Consider the following 21909-nt stretch of genomic DNA (forward strand, 5'->3'; position numbering starts at 1 on the left):
GCGGTGCACCGTCATGTTGTATCCACATCCTCCCACGAACAGCTAAGGGTACGTTCTCCAACAACTCAAGTGGAACTCTTTGCACGAACCTCAGATACAGGTGGCCATTCCTTGCTGGAAATAAAGAATTTACATGTAAATAAACAGCACAGTACGTGTAAACCTGTACGCATGTTCTAACGGTCTTCGTACGACATGAGAGACAGTGTGGTACTGGGGTGCAAGACTCACACGTCATTCGCAGTTGATTCACGTATTGTGTGCAGCCGATCTTCTCGAGTCAGACGGCTGCGTCGATCTAAACAAACTCTTCTTTTCCGAAAACTCTAGCTGGTTAAGGGAATTTCAAAATAGACTTCTCTCCTACTCTTGAAATGATTCTGTACAGGATACTTTTGTTCAATTCTGTTATATTTTCATCTCCACAGCAAAACAACTTCACAAGATTCATACAAGCGTTCAACTCTCGCGACTCAACCCCGTCTTGGACCTTCATAAACGAACAGATACAATTACAATGTGTTTGGTTTAATAACCACTATAAAACCAGTTCTTGCTTCTCGCAAGTCCAACACCCTAGAGTCAAATGTAAGTGTCCTTAGGCAATACATAATTCATTTGTTTACAACAATACAGTCGCTACAACGTCAAGGAATAGAGCGTGCTTGCTCCTTGTACTGGACGTGTAGCTTCTCAGGTGCGCGCTGGAAGCACTTGTCCGCGCCGATCGACCTTCACTATTGCCATATTCTCCCGATACACGTCCATCCTGCACACACAGAAACCGGCGGCGAGGTAGACACATCTCCAGTCTCTCACCCTCGTACTTAAAATATCGGGTGTTCGAGACGGTGGAAAGCCGAGTGTCTCTAGAGTTTACACCGAAATTCTCGAGGCACTACAATGTTAGTTGTAAATGAGCTGGAAATCAGTAACGATAGACAAAGCGGTAGCCAAGTTCACTTCCATATCTCCTCAAGCTGGCTTCACCGACCTCGGATTCCCTACATCAAATTCTTCACTGAAGCATTCTCTATGTCCTGTTAAATTTTTGTACGCTGTTACTGGAACACCCTGTATGCTGAGAGAAGAGTATTTTGACTTGAGAAATAATATGTATGATTTACAGGAAGTTATAGCCCACGCAGGGGTGAACCTTTTCGCAACATTCTCTTTCTCGAAACCTTGTGACGTACTAAAGTTGTTCGCAGGAACGGCGCACATTTTTAATTTGCCTGGATATTAGAAGAGCTCCTTTCGCTGTGGAGTTAAAAGTTCATTTTAGATTCTTCTTATTTCTATTCTTTTCCTCTCCCAACCTTCTGTTAAAGGAATGACGCATTTTCTCCAGTGGCACCCGCTAGTTCTTGAAATGATGTAAGCCTATAGTTATACTGGCGCATATCCCTACTTCAGGTCGCATTCAAAGTTCTATCAGCCTGTCTTCTTCAAACAACACAAGAGCAGAATGAGATATTTGCAGCGGAGTGTGCGCTGATATGAAACTTCCTGGCAGATTAAAACTGTGTGCCGGACCGAGACTCGAACTCGGGACCTTTGCCAATCGCGGGCAAGTGCTCTATCAGGTAGGAGACGATATACTGGCAAAAGTAAAGCTGTGAGGAGGGCACGTGAGTCGTGCTTGGGTAGCTCAGGTGGTAGAGCACGCGAAAGGAAAAGGTCCCAAGTTCGAGTCTCCGTCCGGCACACAGTTTTAATCTGCCAGGAAGTTTCAACACAAGAGCAACTGGAAAACAAAACTGGTGAATACCAAGGTGGCTCTCGCCCCAGTAGATCCTGCACAGGACAATTTTTCAATCTAATGATCGTGCTGAAATACAAAGCAGTCAGAAACAGCCGAATAATTTACACGTTTGTTGACTTTAAAAAGGCATACTACTCAGTTGACCGAGAAGCACTTTTTGATGTCTTTGAAGAACAAGGGTTAGGTCCAAGAACCCTTAACCTCATCAAAGAGACATCGACCGATACTGCCTCCAAGGTGAAGTTCATTGGTGTAATATCCGAGCCCTTCCTGACTAAAACTTGCGTCCGACAAGGTGATGGTCTGTCTCTTCTCCTATTCAACCTTGTGCCGGACAAGGTCATCCGTGAATGGAAAAAGGAATTGAAGAATAAAAACTGCTGGATACCTACACTGATGGGGCGAGTCAAGTATGAGATAACAATTTCATGTTTAGCCTATGCTGACGACTTAGCTTTACTAGCGGATGATAACAGCAGTCGAAGAGATTGAAACCCTTAAAGAATGTGCAGAGAAAGTTGGTCTACAAATATCTACGAGAAAGCCCGAGTTCATCGCCAAAAAACTGACACCCAAAACTTGACTACAAAATACGGTCACATCAACTCCTTGAACCTACTGGGCGAGAGAAAATAGCACAAAACATTCACCTTCAAAAACTAAAGAAAGCCTCTGAAAGAACCTACAAGGCGCACAATAAAAAATGCTGGTCTAAAAGCACTAAAATTAGGCACTATAATACAATGTTAAAACCTGAAGTCCTGTATGCCAGTGAAACCCGGCAGTCCACATAAAAGGTAACTAGAAAACTTATTAAAGGAAGAACGTAAAATCAACAGAAGGATACTAGAGCCAAAGAAAACAGAAGAGGTCTATAGACTACAATCTCGTCAAACACTGAGAAATTGTCCAACCTTTCAGCAGACATTATAGAAAGGTGAATAAAATTTTATGGGTACGTCTCTAGGCTTCCCAAAACAAGGCTTATGCACAAAATTCTCAAATACAGAGAAGGACTTAAAACTATACCCTGGATACAAGAGGTAAAAAAGGACCTACAAAGAGCTCAGATAAATTATTCAGATATTTTGGACAGAAAGGTATTCAAGCAAAAAGTTGACAGATGGGAAGTTAAGTCAGAGAACGAAGCTCCGAAGAAAGCAGGAACAAAATGGACAGAGGAAAGGAAGAGAGCCCACGCAGAAAAAATGAGAACAGTGTGGGAAAAAAGGAAAAAGAATCAAGAAGCTTTGCGTGATCCAACAGTGTCTAACCCCACATAATAATAATAAAATAAATATGTTGGCGACCACTGACCACATCTGTAACGTGCTCCTCCTCGTAGCGCGAATGTATTCGTCGTAACAAGCAGTTGCGGTTAGGGGTTGATGAGCGTTGAGATAAGCTCGCACCAGACGCGTTAACGCCTATTGCGCCATGAACAATAAAATCGCTTCCAAACGGTCGCAGTAATGATGCGTGACGTCATAGGTATCGGATATAGTTGTTCCGTGTGGAATAAATGTGAGAACAGTTACATAACTATTATTGACTTTCGAATGCACGTGGCGTGTCATTGAGATCAACAATCAGCCGTGTCGAGGCGGTGTTCTAGAGAAGTGAGCATCTACGTATCTGATGCTTTATTATGAAACATCACTGAAGGAGAAAGTGCACGTTAAAGACAATATGTCATGGATCGCTGAACACCCATTTAGTTACCGTGTCGTAGGCCTATATTCATCCGCGTTGGGACTACGACTCGCTTGTGCCTGTGAACAAGCGTTTACAGTAGCGGAAGCGGAGGAGAACACGAGCAAAACGAACACAGCATGCTAAATCTGAAGTCGTTGTCATACGGGACGAGTCAGCCACATCTACAAAGCACTCACGCATTAAGGAAAAGTGCTCTATTATTAGGCACCGTTTTTAAAATTAAAATTACCAGTAAATAGCAGTGCCATACGATTACTATTGGATATATAAATACTACCCTTGCAAAAAATCTTCTAAATATTCTGTTACAGCAGAACAAAGAATTAAAACGTGTAATTCTTACGTCTGGAAAATATGGCTGCGAGTTTCGAGTGTTCGGGTTTCCTAATTATGGGTAGTAGATGAACATTCAAATTTGATGAATTAATAACGTAGTCGTTGTTGGCACCAAATGTTTGTTTCAGAAGTTTAAAGTGCTTTATTACTGTCGTGTACTCTGCAGATGTTTCAGCTATAACAAGAAAAATGCTCCGTATTTGTGCTTTTTGATACAGAAGTCACATTTAAAAACTGCAAAAACTGTCCAAGAATCATCGTCGACAACTGCAAAATGCTCGTAACGACATCGGAAGCAACCGATGCATTTACTCCAGGTCTCTTTACAGGTATTGGTAGAGTACAAAATGGATCAGAGCACTATGGGACTTAACATCTGAGGTCATCAGTCCCCTAGACTTAGAACTACTTAGCCGGCCGTTGTGGCCTAGCGGTTCTAGGCGCTACAGTCTGGAACCGCGCGGCCGCTCCGGTCGCAGGTTGGAATCCTGCCTCGGGCATGGATGTGTGTGATGTCTTTAGGTTAGTTAGGTTTAAGTAGTTCTAAGTTCTAGGGGACTGATGACCTCAGAAGTTAAGTCCCATAGTGCTCAGAGCCATTTGAACCCTTTTTTTTTAGAACTGCTTACACCTAACTAACCTAACGACATCACACACATCCATGCCCGAGGCAGGATTCCAACCTGCGACCGTAGCAGCAGCGCGGTTCCGGACTGAAGCGCCTAGAACCGCTCGGCCACAGTGGCTGGCTAGTAGAGCACAGTTGGTCACAATGTATGCGCTCGTACTTCTCTTCATATTCACATGATTAGTCTTTCAACGTGGTCTCATCGACACTTGCTCACTATGATCCTGCCGATTCGTTGCTTCCTGGTTATTTCTTATGAACGGCTTAGTTTCGGTAGCCCCAGATACTGAATGTTGATCAGATGAATTAAATGAAGCACCTGCAGAATGTTTTGTTGCAGATGGTGTCTTCCCTGTAGTCTTTATACTTGCTTTCTTATTCTCTTTATCCAAGGAGTGCTCCAAAGCCCTTTTAAAATGAAATAACAACACTACTGCTTTACCTGCTCTTAATATTGGGGAAGTACAAGAAGTACCTGATTTCAAAAACGGACATTGCTGTCTCTTGTATTCCATTAACTGCAGTCTATAACGGCCCAGTTATGGCTTGTGAGACCTTATACTCAGCTGCTGCTGCATGCTGAGGAGGAACATCCATAGACAAAGAAACCTGAGAGTCAGTGACACGTCCCACTTTCTTAAAACATTTGCAGCCACTTCCATTGTTACGGCCCTGCAGTATGCCCAGCCCAACAACGGCCTAACGTCTTTGTCTCTAAACACAGGAAAGGTGATATATGTAGCAAAGTTCAGAACATCTGGTTGTATAAACTGAAGCGAAATTTAGGTACGCCAATGGAGTTGCGTCTTCGTCAGGATGCTGGTAGTCGACTCAGTGGTCTGCGTCCCTGCCGACTCAGCGTCGCTTGGTGCAGGCGGCCAGCTGCATGCTTCTCGCCGGCGTGGCTGAGATCACGACGACAACAAGTGCCCGCGATCCGGAATCTGAATCTGCAGCCCTCACCTCAGAATGCCTCCGGCATGTGTTGGAAGCCAGGACGACTGCTCGCATTAGCGAGCCATGGACCCCGTGTCAGCCTCAGAGGGTCGAACCAGCGACCCGCCGTGGACTGGAACGCTGGTGCCCCATCTGCTGCTGCTTGTAGCTTGTGGTGAGACATGCCCTGCCATTCAGGACAGCTGCCACACTTGAATGAATCTCGTTAGTAACCCGCACCTATTTACACGAGGTTGTACGCCATTTGTTTTGCAATACACGCCGCTTCTCGTCACCTACTCATAACACGGTAGGTTGGCCAGTGGGCCCCTTCTGCCTGTGATTTGCGACATACAAAACTGCTACGGCCTCTATTCTACTTCACAATTGTTGGCATGCGTAACTCACTGCAATCCGGCCCTCACCTGGCTGTAACTGGTGCTTGGAATATTGCACCAAACTAACTTTCCCTATTCTAAACGGTGGTGCCACTACAAATTAGACAAGAAAGAGTATTCTCCAAAATACTGTCCCATATGAAATACTTTGAAAGTAAATCTTACCTGGCTTGAGGGAGGATTTCCACATGAACTCTGTAGAACATGTTTGCCTTGATCGCAAAGGAAAGATAGCTATGGGGAATGAAACGTTTACAACACCGGCACAAAACTCACATGGCCTGTCAGAATGAACTTCCCTCCTGCTTGTCGGAGCCAGGTACGTAGTGCAGCAGCAAGCAAGCGAAATATCCAGCTACCCAGAATTAGGCAACCTTCCGAAATATGGGCACTTTACTCTAAACGACTACTAGCAACATGTTAGTAAAACGGTAAAAAAAGAGATGTGCATCAGAAAATAAAGTAACACAGTGGTGTCGATCCCTTCCCCTTAGGCTCTTGCTACTTGTACATATTATAAACCTGACCAGTGTGTCATTGGTGTTGAAAGTACAATGTACCACGAGCGAAAGTAATGGGATAGTATTAACAGTACCATTTCAACAAACTGATGAAAACGTGAACTGGAGGAAGCAAAATTCTGAGCTGCTCGAACTATTGCTTTTGGTCTTCATACACTTGCTACTCTTGTAAATAAACGACTCAACCTTTGGGCAAATTCTCCACATTCCCGTTCAATGACGTTTTATAGAATAATTTTCCTCGGTACCTAACCATGTAGAGGGACAGTATTGATTGCACAAACGCGATGAGTGAGAATAATATGTGGTGTTCACCTGTGGTCTTCGTGTATGCATCTCTTCAAGGAATTACGAATTTTAACTGCACCATCACAAAACATATAATCGCTACTGAATTTCATCATAAAAAGCCATCACAATTTGTGAGGAACAATAATATCCATACCTACAACACTAGAGGAAAAATTGACATCTGTTACCCGTTATCAAAAGTCTCGGTGGCTTACGAAGGAGCACAGGTAGCAAAGCAACCTAAAATCGTTTCTTCTGGACGACTCCTTATGTTCCATGGACGATTTTTTAATTAAGAATTGGTAGCGAGTAGAAAACCGTAGTTTTTAAGTAGCTGCACGAGTAGGACTACTGCGTACCAACCATATTCAGTCAAAAAATATGCCAGAGCGGAACTGAGTTGCAACAAAGCCAGCCGCTAGCGGACGAGAGTGTTATGCATTGCAGAGCAAATCACGGCTGACTGGCATTAGGTGTGGTACAGCAAAACCAACGCTGCATCACGCTACCTTAAGGATGGAAGCTGTTCCACATTTGCCACCACGGAAGTGTTTAGAGTACGTGCCTTAGGTGCTAAGCGTACCTAGTCTGGAGCGTGTAAGTAATCAGCCATTCGTGACCAAATCATTCTCGCATCAGCAACGCAGCCCACACCACAAGCCTGTGACACCCGGAGCGACGTTCTGGAACTCAGTATGGTATCCATTGATTATCCAGGAGATGGGCCAGCCTGCCCTGAGTCACGAGGGAGGCGCCCGCTCGCTGGAGTGAGCTCACGGCCATCGTCAGCTGTGCCGACGCGCTGACGTCACTAGAGACGGGCAAACTCGTTCATCCTTGGGAACTACTTCACTGGGAACCGTTCATTTTTACTCGTTCACCGTTCATTTGTGCTTGGTATACGGTTCCTACGAAAAATTGAAAATTAGTAGTATAGGCGAGGGAAGATAAGGCGCCAAGAGGAGGCACTTGCCTCCCTCCCCCCTGCCCCCCTCCCGCCCCCTTCACCCCGGAGTACAGAGTTTTTATTCATAATGGAATTCTCACACACTTGTAATTTTCGTGATTCTGCAAAACCTCTCGTTTAGTCAGCTGTACCGTTATGTGGCTGATCGCAGTGAAATAATATAAGGTGGCGCACGAAAAACGGGCCCCTAGCAGAGACTGCTCGCCAGTTACGCACAATTTGTTGACCGCTACGAACAGAATAGATAAACATTTAATATATCTTAATTTAAGACAGGGTTGTAGCCTCTCCCCGATGTTGTTCAATCTGTATATTGAGCAAGCAGTAAAGGAAACAAAAGAAAAATTCGGAGTAGGTATTAAAATTCATGGAGAAGAAATAAAAACTTTGAGGTTCGCCGATGACATTGTAATTCTGTCAGAGACAGCAAAGGACTTGGAAGAGCAGTTGAATGGAATGGACAGGGTCTTGAAAGGAGGATATAATATGAACATCAACAAATGCAAAACAAGGATAATGGAATGTAGTCTAATTAAGTCGGGTGATGCTGAGGGAATTAGATTAGGAAATGAGGCACTTAAAGTAGTAAAGGAGTTTTGCTATTTGGGGAGCAAAATAACGGATGATGGTCGAAGTAGAGAGGATATAAAATGTAGACTGGCAATGGCAAGGAAATCGTTTCTGAAGAAGAGAAATTTGTTAACATCGAGTATAGATTTAAGTGTCAGGAAGTCATATCTGAAAGTGTTTGTATCGAGTGTAACCATGCGTGGAAGTGAAACATGGACGATAAATAGTTTGGACAAGAAGAGAATAGAAGCTTTCGAAATGTGGTGCTACAGAAGAATGCTGAAGATTAGATGGGTAGATCACATAACTAATGAGGAAGTATTGAATAGGATTGGGGAGAAGAGAAGTTTGTGGCACAACTTGACCAGAAGAAGGGATCGGTTGGTAGGACATGTTCTAAGGCATCAAGGGATAACCAATTTAGTATTGGAGGGCAGCGTGGAGGGTAAAAATCATAGGGGGAGACCAAGAGATGAATACACTAAGCAGATTCAGAAGGATGTAGGTTGCAGTAGGTACTGGGAGATGAAAAAGCTTGCACAGGATAGAGTAGCATGGAGAGCTGCATCAAACCAGTCTCAGGACTGAAGACCACAACAACAACAACAACTTAATTTTATCCATTGTTTTCAGGTGTTTCGTCCGCGACTGTTTTACGTTTGTAAAATGAAGAACAAACCGCCTTCAGTCACAAGTTGCGTTTATTTACTGCACTATGCATTTCGAGCCCTGGATGAGCCTCTAGGGCTCGAAATGCATAGTGCAGTAAATAAACGCAACTTGCGACTGAAGGCGGTTTGTTCTTCATTTTAGGAAACATTTAATAATTAGGCAGTGAAGAAATAACAAATAAGCAAACAACAACTTCGAAACAATAGATGAAGATTGGAAGGCGGCAAAGAGCAGTCTAGTAGTCGGGGGCCGGCCATTGTGACCGAGCGGTTGTAGGCGCTTCAGTCGGCAACCGCGCGACCGCTACGGTCTCAGGTTCGAGTCCTGCCTTGAGCATGGATGTGTGTGATGTCCTTAGGTTAGTTAGCTTTAAGTAGTTCTAAGTCTAGGGGACTGATGACCTCAGATAAGTCCCATAGTGCTCAGAGCCGTTTGAACCATTTAGTATTCGGGGCCGATTTTTCGTGCGCCACCCCGTACTACTGAAATAATATTGTAGAAGTTAGCATATTCTCTTTACAAAATGTGACACCACACCCTCGATTACGGGACGCGGACTGCATTCGGTTGTAGGTCGGTCTGCCTTCCATAACAATGAACATGCCCTTTTACCTTGGATCAAAAAAAGACGGAAAATGGCCACTCGTGTGGGCCGTGCCGACTTCCTTTGCATGTTTAATAACAAAAAAATCTTGCCTTTTTACAGGTATTTCTACGTTTATCGATATAGTGAAGTAAGCTGATATGGCGTTTTGCTGTGTGAAAAGGTGAATGTATTATATACCACGTAATTTTATGTAATTTACGTAATTATAAAATACATTTTAATTACCGGTCGTGGACGCTGAATAGGATACGAAAAGAACCAGAAGTTCAGAGTTCAAGAAAGGTTTGAAAAAAAATCTGGTATGGGCGTGCGCAGCGAATGAAACGAACAACTCGATACTTGACTAACTATGAGCAGTCGGCAGTGGAACTGCGACGAGCGGCCACGCGAAGAAGGACGAGTCCGGCCGAGCGAGACCGAGACCGAGACAGGCGGGAACGGGACCGAAACTGGAACGAGACCGGCCGACGTGGCGCTGCGGGAACGAGAGCGACCGTTTCCCGTTCCCGGGAACTATTACAATTCGTTCATCGCTCGTTCCGTTCATCTTGATGAACCGTTCCTTTGGACCCGTTAATTCGCGAACGACCCATCTCAAGTCGTTACGGTCGCAGCCGCAGACGTCCCTGACAGCGGCATTCGAACGATGCCACGCTTGGCCCAGCTCTTTGTGCTGTCTGCAGTTCCAGAAGCCTATTGTTTGGCTTGAGAGACGCTTCGACCAAGCTGTTCCTGTAGTACTACGGCTGAGGTCTGCAATAAAGAAATTAATTGAATAAATCTACTGTCATCCTGACATCTCATTTTATTCTCCACAGGTAACAATACAAGGGTGATTTAACAAAAATGAAATGTTAAATAACGTTGACGTTAATCATGTATACATATACTGTAAGTTGGCTCGTTGCACATCATTTCGATAACAGAATCGTTCACATGATCTATGAATGTACCGGAAACTAACTACGTTTTGAAGCATTTCCGTTATGCTTCACACGAGTAAAGCCTGTGACCACTTGAGCTGTCTTTCTTTACACACGTATAGCTCTATTAGGAATAGATCCCGGAGAATTGAGCAATATTCTAGGATGCGTCACACGAGTGTTTAGGTAGCAATCTGCTTTGAATCATTAGTACATTTTCCATGTATACTACAAGTGACTGAAGCCTGTGACCTGCTTTCCCTTTGACAGACAGTATTTAATGTCATATCCCCACAAATACTTACACCCCGATATTTGTTTTAACTAATTGGCTCCTATTGTGCCACACAGATGTTGTAGTCATAAAGTGAGAAGCTGAGTCGAGTTGATGAACTTTTCAGTCGTTGTTGTAATCGTATAGCCATAGATGCACAGAAAAAAGTACCGATATATCGAAGAAGAAACATTGCGTACTAGCTATAAATATGTGGGCTGGACATTGTAAATATAACGCCGGTTTTAGAGCTGTGTATTTAAGTATCGATTCATTAGCAGATACTCTGTATATCAACGAGCTAGCAGTCTGCCTATTCCCCCTGCAGCAAGAACTGAAAGGAAAACGATGCACGTTCAGGCTTGACAATAATCACTTTGCTAACAATGGTAACTGCGTGTAAGTGGCGCTATAAAAGGTGTCCGTCGTTCGGTTTTGTCAGATATCGGATTTGTTCGGAACACTTTATGACGACCTCCCTGTTTTTTTTTCGTTTCTGCCAACGCCAGCGACTTAGTAGTTGTAGCGTCAACATTGTGTGGTGAAGTTCAATGTGTCAGTTTCTGTTGGTAGCGCCGAGCGCCGATTACACGTCTCTCCCCACCACAAAGACCCATCTTGTCATTTAGAGTTTTGTTCATCATTTTCAGCAACTGTTTCTGAAGAACGCTGGTGTGAAGAAATAGCATACTAGTTGTGTTACTTTTTTTTCTTGTTTTCTTTTTTTTTTTTATAGTCAGCCTTGGCGGAACTCGCAGAGCGCGACCATCTGAAGGCTTGCCCCACTCTCGGACACTGCGGTCGAGAAGACTCCCGGCGCTGTTTACGCGACACGCATTACTCGCAAAAGCTCTGTGAGAGTGACGAACTCTCACGTGTACACCTGCCTTTATCTACTGTGCGTGGGCTGACACGAGGTGAGTCCTGGACGGCTGTTGGTGTAAGTCAGCGCAGCAGAGCGGCTATCTTGGAGGTGAGGTGTGGATGTGTGGTGTGGGTGCACCGCACGCACTCTTATGCAGGAGACACTGCGCAGCTGAGAGGCGAGGCGAGGCGTGACGGGGTAAGGGAGCCCTCCGCAGGGGACCAGGGCACTCCTGTGGCACGCCGGAGGTACGTGACGAGTGTCGGGACACGCGGCGTGGCACGAAGCACGCATCTAGCCTGCAACTTCATAGGCAACACACAGAGTCTAATCAGGCAGCGGCAACAGGAGTGAAGGAGGCAACACAACTGAGTCTTTGGGCACGCCATGCCACTGTCGGATGTACAGGGTGTTACAAAAAGGTACGGCCAAACTACCAGGAAACATTCCTCACACACAAAGAAAAAAAAACATGTTATGTGGACATGTGTCCGGAAACGCTTACTTTCCATGTTAGAGCTCATTTTATTACTTCTCTTCAAATCACATTAATCATGGAATGGAAATACACAACAACAAAACGTACCAGCGTGACTTCAAACACTTTGTTACAGGAAATGTTCAAAATGTCCTCCGTTAGAGAGGATACATGCATTCACCCTCCTTCGCATGGAATCCCTGATGCGCTGATGCAACCCTGGAGAATGGCGTATTGTGTCACAGCCGTCCACAATACGAGCACGGAGAGTCTCTACATTTGGTACCGGCGTTGCGTCGACAAGAGCTTTCAAACGCCCCCATAAATGAAAGTCAAAAGGGTTGAGGTCAGGAGAGCGTGGAGGCCATGGAATTGGTCCGCCTCTACCAATCCATCGGTCACTGAATCTGTTGTTGAGAAGCGTACGAACACTTCGACTGAAATGTGCGGGAGCTCCATCGTGCATGAACCACATGTTGTATCGTACTTGTAAAGGCACATGTTCTAGCAGCACAGGTAGAGTATCCCGTATGAAATCATGATAACGTGCTCCATTGAGCGTAGGTGGAAGAACATGGGGCCCAATCAAGACATCACCAACAATGTCTGCCCAAACGTTCACAGAAAATCTGTGTTGATAACGTGATTGCACAATTGCGTGCGGATTCTCGTCAGCCCACACATGTTGATTGTGAAAATTTACAATTTGATCACGTTGGAATGAAGCCTCATCCGTAAAGATAACATTTGCACTGAAATGAGGATTGACACATTGTTGGATGAACCATCCGCAGAAGTGTACCCGTGGAGGCCAATCAGCTGCTGATAGTGCCTGCGCACGCTGTTCATGGTACGGAAACAACTGGTTCTCCCGTAGCACTCTCCATACAGTGACATGCTTCGTCCATTGCAGGTGTCCTCGTCGTTCTAGGTCTTCCCCAGTCGCGAGTCATAGCCTGGAATGTTCCGTGCTCCCTAAGACGCCGATCAATTGCTTCGAACGTCTTCCTGTCGGGACACCTTCGTTCTGGAAATCTGTCTCGATACAAACGTACCGCGCTACGGCTATTGCCCCGTGCTAATCCATACATCAAATGTGCATCTGCCAAGCCGGCCGCGGTGGTCTCGCCGTTCTAGGCACTCAGTCCGGAGCCGCGCGACTGCTACGGTCGCAGGTTCGAATCCTGCCTCGGGCATGGATGTGTGTGATGTCCTTATGTTAGTTAGGTTTAAGTAGTTATAAGTTCTAGGGGACTGATGACCACAGATGTTAAGTCCCATAGTGCTCAGAGCCATTTGAACCATTGCATCTGCCAACTCTGCATTTGTAAACATTACACTGACTGCAAAACCACGTTCGTGATGAACACTAACCTGTTGATGCTACGTACTGATGGGCTTGATGCTAGTACTGTAGAGCAGTGAGTCGCATGTCAACACTACCTTCCTTCAATTGGGCCAACTGGCGGTGAATCGAGGAAGTACAGTACATGCTGACGAAACTAAAATGAGCTCTAACATGGAAATTAAGCGTTTCCGGACACATGTCCGCATAACATCTTTTCTTTATTTGTGTGTGAGGAATGTTTCCTGAAAGTTTGGCCGTACCTTTTTGTGACACCCTGTATAATATGAGGCGTGCTCTAGAGCAGTGGTTCCCAACAGGTGGTCCGCGGTCCCCAGGGGTCCGCGAGCTATGCCAGAGGGGTCCGCAAGATGCTATTAGAATAAAAAAAATATGTTAAATATATTTCGTATGATAACAGATTCTTTTTGCTTTGGCTGCTTCCTACATGAGCAGAGCCTTAGCAAACGCTAACTTCTGCGTGTAGCGTCTTCCTAGAGCCAACTGACACTAGCACACTCTAGCACGAAACTGTGCTCCATGCCGTTAGACTGCGTGCTGCCTCTTTGCAGCTGACAACTGAGAGTCACTTTACACAGAAACTCGTATTTCAGACGACAATCGGCCATTGTTAATTTAATGCCAGTGCTTTCACAGACTGTGAAAATTTCAAGTTAGGTACCTAATATTTCAGAAATAATGGACTCAAAGGTCAGATTGAACTCATCTCAATAAGAACTGAAAATTAAAACCAACTGTATACTGATGGAGTACTCTGTTGTAATTTTTTTTCAAATAAATAATACCTTTTATGAAATTAGTGTTTTTTTTTCACACATGTCTACTCAATGCAATCTCAAGTGTATAGTGGTGGGGAGCTCGTGAATGAGTCGTTCAAATGAACGCTTCACTCCAGTGAAGTGTGAACTAACCACTCAATTTCAATGAACTGGTACTTCAAACTCTCCACAGACAGCACACTCCACACTTTTTTTCTAGTTCGTTCACTCACTCTCTTCCCCTCTCCCTCTCCCACTACATTGGCGCTACGTCACTCATTCTCCCTTCACTTCAGTCCTCCCTCTACTGCCTGTCGACGAATCGCGCGGTGAAATACACTTACAATAACAGTTGCACTTTGCTTTCCCATCACCTAAATCGGCGAAGAAACCCCAAATTTCACTACTTCTACGCGATCGCGAGTTGCTAGCCATTGTATAAGCGTGAACAGACACAAAAATTGCTTTCCGAATAAAAAAAAAGGGATTTTACCTGAAATCTTACCAATGACTACAGGTGACAGTTTACGTTTTGAATTTAGAGGGTTATTATTCTCAACAAAAATAAAATCTACAGGAAAACTTCTGAATAATTACTTAACGTAGGTATATAAACTTTGTGACGGTGGTAAACATACTCATTCTATTTTGGATTAAATTTTAAAAGGAACATAAAATTGGACTTAATTTCGTTAGTAGCCCTAGTTTTCAGCCCATAAACACAACAAATAAGGTTTCACTTGGCAGATGAAGACTCTTTTTGGCGCTTCATGAAAAAATGTCGAGCTAGGTTAAACGTAATACCTTCTTTATATGTGACAGGCTTCTCTATTTATCTTTCCTTTGTCCCCTTCGACCATGCTGTATTTAAGTTACCTCAGACGCTGTAAGACGCAAAACGTTACGTGGACGTTACTTCATAGTTCGGCCATCTGTTGGTAAAATTATGAAGTATTACGAAGCTTTATTGTACGAGCGAGGCGAAGCGAGCGTAGCCGCGGCTGAGCGGCGAACTGGACAACTTCGCCATGAATGAACTACTTCATTTGAACGCTTCACGGCAAAGAGTGAAATGAATGAAGTACTTCACGGGAATGAACGAGTTCGACCCATCTCTACAAGTGTAGTAAACTTGAAAGACCAATACACTGAGTTTTTATGTTTTCCTGTCATTTTTAGTTCACACTCACTTTTTATTTGTTAAATGGAGTTTGTTATACTAAACACCTAGATTTGAAGACAAAAATTTAGAACATTAATCAAAAACTTAACAATAACAAAGACGGCTTAAATCAAACAGTTTTTTTTTTTTTTACTTTATTGTTATTTTAAAACCTGTACAACAGGCAGGCTGTCAGCAGCACACTACGCTGCTCTTCAGCCATAGAAGACACAAGCAGCAAAAACAGTGAGAAGACACATAAGTCACAGAGCGGTGGGCAATAAAACAGGAGACACATAGAGACAAGCACGGAGCCGTTCACACTCGTCGATAATCCACACTGCTAGCTGATGAGACGACGCACAACCACTGAAGATGATGATGGCACTGGTGAACGATGGAGGGGACAGTGAACACTAAACACTAAACACTAAACACACAAAACACTGATGGCGGCGACCTCCGGCGCGCGAATGTCCACGTAACGTGTGCGAGTCCGGGGACCCGCCAAGAGGGGTAGAAGGGGGAGGTGGGGGAGAGGGGAGAAAAAGGATGCCAATGGCTGAGGAGTCGGGGGCAGGAGGGGAGGAACAGGGGAGGGGAGGCCCGGGGGAGGAGGGGGGGAGAAAAGGAGGAGGGAGGGAAAAGGGAGAGGAGGGAGGGAGGGTGCACGGAGGAATAAGTACAGGAGGAGGGCGGGAAGATCAAAGTTGGTAGGAAGGGTAGATGGAAGGGAGGAGGGCATCATCAGGGAGGGGGAGCTGGTGGAAGCCACCTTGGGAGAGGGTAAGGAGGGTGGAGAGGTGGAGACCGGGTGGGACGTGCGAATACAGGCGCGGCAGCGGGCGGGGGTGGGAGAGGATCGGGGAGACGAGCGGGTGAGGAGGATCGAGTTTGCAGGAGGTGTACAGGATCCGTATCCTTTCAAGGAAAAGGAGGCGGTGGGGGAAGGGGATGAGATCGTAGAGGATCCGCGTGGGGGAGGGGAGACGGATGCGATAGGCGAGGCGGAGAGCATGGCGTTCAAGGATTTGGAGGGATTTATAAAAGGTAGGGGGAGCGGAGATCCATGCTGGATGGGCATAACAAAGGATAGGGCGGATGAGGGATTTATAGGTGTGGAGGATGGTGGAGGGGTCCAGACCCCACGTACGGCCGGAAAGGAGCTTGAGGAGACGGAGGCGGGAACGTGCCTTGGCTTGGATTGTCTGGAGATGGGGAGTCCAGGAGAGGCGACGATCGAGGGTGACGCCAAGGTACTTAAGGGTGGGAGTGAGGGCGATGGGACGGCCATAGACGGTGAGATAGAAATCAAGGAGGCGGAAGGAAGGGATGGTTTTGCCTACAATGATCGCCTGGGTTTTGGAAGGATTGACCTTGAGCAAGCACTGGTTGCACCAAGCGGTGAACCGGTCAAGATAGGACTGGAGAAGGCGTTGGGAGCGCTGTAGGGTGGGGGCAAGGGCAAGGAAGGCGGTGTCATCGGCAAACTGGAGAAGGTGGACGGGGGGTGACGGCGGCGGCATGTCCGCCGTGTACAACAGGTACAGAAGGGGGGAGAGGACGGAGCCTTGGGGCACACCGGCGGAGGGGAAAAAGGTGTAGGAATCGGTGTTATGGATGGTGACATAGGAAGGACGGCGGGAGAGAAAGGAGCCGATCAGACGGACGTAGTTAATGGGAAGGGCGAAGGTTTGGAGCTTGAAGAGGAGACCGGAATGCCATACGCGGTCATATGCACGTTCGAGGTCCAGGGAGAGGAAGATTGCAGAGCGACGGGAATTAAGCTGTTCGGAAAGGAGATGAGTGAGGTGAAGGAGAAGGTCGTCGGAAGAGAAGGACGGCCGAAAGCCACACTGGGTGACGGGAAGGAGGCGGTGCTGGCGGAGATGCTGGTGGATGCGACGGGTGAGGATAGATTCCAGGACCTTGCTGAAGACCGAGGTAAGGCTGATGGGACGGTAGGAGGAGACGGCGGACGGCGGTTTGCCAGGTTTAAGGAACATGAGGATACGGGAGGTTTTCCACAGGTCGGGGTAGTAACCGGTGGACAGGACTACATTGTAGAGCCTGGCCAGGGTGGAGAGGAAAGAGATAGGAGCTTCACGAAGGTGACGGTAGGTGACACGATCGTGACCAGAGCAGTGTTGCGTTTGGTGCGGAGTGTAACAATGAGATCCTGTGCAGTGATAGGGGCATTGAGTTCCGTGTGTGTAATGTTGTCCAAGTACTGGAAACCAGGAGCAAGGGGAGGGACAGAGGTGTCAGTTCGATCGCGGATATCCGGGAAGAGGGAGTAATCGAACTGGGGATCGTCGGGGATGGAGAAGACATCGGAGAGGTAGGAGGCAAAGTGATTGGCCTTACTAAGGGTGTCAGGGAAGGGGTGATCATCGTGGAGAAGAGGATAGTAGGGGGAGGGTTTAGTTCCGGTAAGGCGACGGAAGGCCGTCCAGAACTTGGACGAGTTGATTGGTAGGGTTGCATTTAAACGGGTGCATGTTTGTCGCCATTCCCGGCGTTTCTTAGCCGCGAGCAAATTACGAACGTGTCGCTGGAGTTGCCGGTGGCGTCGTAGTGTGTCCGGGTCATGCGTGCGGAGGAAGGCACGGTAGAGACGACGGGATTCACGGAGGAGGAGAACGGCCTGTGGGGGTAAGGTAGGACGGTGGGGGTGGATGGCGACAGTAGGAACGTGGGCCTCCACGGCCTCAGACAAGGTCTGCTGGAGAAAGGAGGCGGCATGGGTGACATCGTCAGGGTGGTGGTAGGTGAGGGGTGGCTATCGACCTGGGTGGAAAGGGTATCCCGGTAGGCATTCCAGTTGGCTTGGGAATAGTCATGGACATACTTAGGGGGAGGGTCAGTACGAGGGTCGGGGCGAGGGCGACGACCGTCTGAAACGGTGAGGAGGACAGGGAGATGGTCGCTACCAATAGGCTCCAGGACATCCACCGTTATGCAGCCAAGGAGGTTGGGGGAGGAGAGGATAACATCAGGAGTGGAGTTGGATTCAGGACGGGTATGCCGGGGGATGGGGACGAGGTCACCGTGAAGGGTGGAGAGGAACCGATGCCATCGCCGTAACTGGGCAGCGGAACGACTATGGATGTTGAGGTCGGCGGCGATCACGTAGGAGGAAAAGGTACGATCGACGTGGGAGAGGAAGTCGAAGGGAATAGGAGCGTTGGGGCGGACATAGATGGTGGCGCAGGTAACGGTAAGGCCGGGGAAGAAGAGACTAAGGATCAGGTGTTCGGTGGGGTCGGGAAGGAGAGGTTGGAGCCGAACGGGGATCTGGCGGTGGTGACCAATGGCAACTCCGCCACGCGCAATTGGGAGGGGATTATCGGAGCGGTGGAGGAGGTAGGGCGAAGTGTGAATGGTGTGGTGGGGTTGGAGGAAGGTTTCATTAAGGAGGAAGGCATCCACGCGGTGGGTGGCAAGGGTGTGCAGGAAGAGGTTCCTGTTGGCGGGTAGGGAGCGGATGTTGTTGAAAAGGATACGTTGCTGTCGCGCCATGATAGGGATTTAGACGAGGGTGTCGAGGCGGGAGAAGGTGAAATGGGCCTGGTTGTTGGAGTAGGTGGCGTACATCTTGAGTTGGAATATGGAACGGGCGGCGAGGGAGATCTGTTGGAGGGTGTGCGGGCGCTGAAAGGGATGAACATTCTGGAGGACGATGGTAAGGAACCTGATGATGTCCTCAGCGGTGGGGGGGGACGAAGGGAATTGCCAGGAGGGGTGGGGGCGTCCAGGGGACGGACAGGGATGGTGAGTTCAGGAGTGGTTGGAGGGGGTCGGGCTTTACACTTTTGGGAGTAGGTGGGATGGGGGAGATTGCAGGTATTGCAGGAAGGAGGGGATTGGAGGTTAGGGCACTGCCTGAGGAAGTGCGCTTGCCGACAATGCGGGCAGGTGGGGGCCTCGCGGCACTCAGCTGTGGGGTGCGCGTTATAGCGCAGACACCTCTGGCAGTGCAGGGATTGAGGAGGGGAACGGGAGGGGTCGACCTTGTACCGCTGGTTAAAAAGGAGGGCACCCTCCTTCAGGAGACGGTCAATGGAGGGGGCGTGCTCAGAAAAAACCCGCATAAGGCGGGTGGGGCCGGCAGCGTTATGTATGCGGCGAACCGCACGCACCTCCAAATGGGGATGCGCCTTGAGCTCCGCCAACACCTCCTCCTCCGTGATCACTGGACTAAGCCGAGTGATCACGGCGGTGAGAGTTGGCGGGCGACGCGGAGGTTGGGGTTGGCGGGAGGGAGGTGGTGAAGGAGCTGGGGTGAGAGAGGCATGAGGGCCAAAGCGGGTGACAGGGATGCGGGAAAGGAGGTAGGTGTGGAGAGTTGGGCTGGGGGAGGAGATGAGGACCGAATCTCGGCGAGGAGTGAGGAGGGAGATGGGGGCACCAGGACAATGCTGGCGAAGGAAGAGGGTGAGGTTCCGGGCTTCAAGGAGAGAGGGATCAGGACGGGAGAGGAGGTAGCGGTAGGAGGAAGGGGGAGAGGAGGAGGATGAGGGGGCAGGGACAGGCGGGGAGACTTCCATGGCATCATGGGTGGGGGAAGGAGGACGAGGCGCAGCCTTTTTGGAAGCAGAGGAAGCAGGAGTGCCACAGGGGCGCTTGACAGCGGAGGAGGAGGTGTGGGGGACGGGAACAACGGGAATGTGGCGGGGAGGGGCAGGTCCCGGGGCCGGAGTCGGCGCCGGAGATGGTGACGGTGACGGTGAAGGCGAAGGCGACGGCGGCGATGACGATGACGGTGGCAGTGGCGGCGGTGATGGCGAAGGGGACGGGGAGAGCTGGGCGTGGGCAGGGGCCCGACGGGCCACCACCCGAGCCGGAACTGCAGTGACAGGCTGGGGGAGTGGGGGGAAAGGATCAGAACGAGAGGAGCGAAAGGAAGAAGCGGGAGAGGGGGCGACAAAGATAGAGGGTGAAGGGAGAGTGAGGAGAGGCGGAATGGAAGGAGGGGGTGGGACTGGGCACACCAAGTTATAGTGGTGGAGGCGGCGGAAGGGGAGGTATAGACAATGGCGGTGGTGGTAGTAGTGACAGTGGTGGCGGGGGCGGACATGACGGGAGAGAGAAACAAGAACGAGCAGAACGAAGAGGAAAGGACAGAAACTGGGGACAGACAAAGACGAAGACGGATGAAGACTAAGACGGCCGTAGACCAGGGTCAGGACGGCGGCGATGGCGGCGACCAGGCGGCACCGGATGGCGGCGGCGGGCACCGGCACCGGCGGCGGCGGCGAGCCCCGGCAGGCGGCGACGGCGGCGGCGGCGGCGCCGGCGAGGACCGGAAGGCGGCGACCAAGCGGCGGCGACGGCGGCGGCGAGCACCGGCAGGCAGTACGGACGGCAAGCAGACGACACGGCAGGGAAACGGCGCGGATCTTCCACGTCGAAGGTGCACCCTGAGAGTAGCCCAGGCAGTGAAACTCTTCGATGAAGAAGAGAGGGAGTCCAACCCTCGAATGCGTCAAACAGTTTCAAGCTCAATATTTTTTCAATAATGAATATGTCAATGTTTTTTCTGAGTACCAAAAATAGAAAACGTATAAAAAGACTCTTAATTTGGCTTTTTTAGGTACTTGATACTGCGACATGACAAGATACCAATCATGCTCAGTGAAGGGGTCCTTCAAAAAATTTTGTTGGGAACCCCTGCTCTAGAGAGAGCGTTTACGTTCGCTCGACTCGCTCGGAGCATGTAATTCCACGTAAGTCCGTCAGATGTCAATACAGTCGCTTTGGACTGAGGCGGCCACCGCGCTCGACTTCCACGACGCTCGCTCTACCGCCGCACGCTCGAATTGCTCGGACGACTGCTACAGTTACCCGAGAGCCGCTCAGTCGACCGCTATTGGATCATGGCGTACGAACGCCAGACGAAGCAGAGTGCGAGCGAAACCTGATTCTATATAATATATCCTGAGTACGAAAGACAGTGGCTGTAAGAATGTTAGGGAGACATTTATATCGGTGACTGTCAAGTGTGTTGGCTACGTGTACTACTGCTTGTGCTCTGCTCTCCTGTCTTACAGAGGCGGCACCACACGTCTGAAGGCACATGTCTGCATATTACGACAAAGTGTAATTTCTGAAGCATTATCAATTTCAGTTTAATTATAACCTGGTGGTTATAATTAATGTCCAGAGTATGGGGTGTATGATTTCCATGTAACAGCGGCGCTGTCCACTCCCAACTATAGTCACCAGATGCCGTGATCAGACACTGTAATTCATAGTCTCACACACTGACCAGTCACAGTGCACTTGTTGTTGTGTCAACATGAGCTTGGACGAAAGCAGCAGCGCATTAGTGTGAAGCTCTGTTATCAAAATAAGTTATGCTGCAGCTGCATTTCGAGAATATTGCCAGCTGAAAGAGCCCTCTTCCTCCACCTGCTGTGCAGAGCACGATGAAGACATTCGAATCAACTGGAGAACTAGGCGTCGCTCCGGGAAGGGGCCGACGACCGGTTGCACCACATGTGGTTGATGAAATCGCTGTTGCTAACGCTGTGTACAGTTCCCGACCGTCAGACAGTGCGCGTGCTGTGTCACGGCAGTTGAACATCCCGTGCTCCACTGTGGTCTCAAATGGTATCCTAACAAGATCCATATCGTACAGCAGCTTGCAACACAGGACGCACAACGACGTGTT

Source organism: Schistocerca piceifrons, chromosome 3, assembly GCF_021461385.2.
Source record: "Schistocerca piceifrons isolate TAMUIC-IGC-003096 chromosome 3, iqSchPice1.1, whole genome shotgun sequence".
NCBI classification, from domain to species: Eukaryota; Metazoa; Arthropoda; class Insecta; order Orthoptera; family Acrididae; genus Schistocerca; species Schistocerca piceifrons.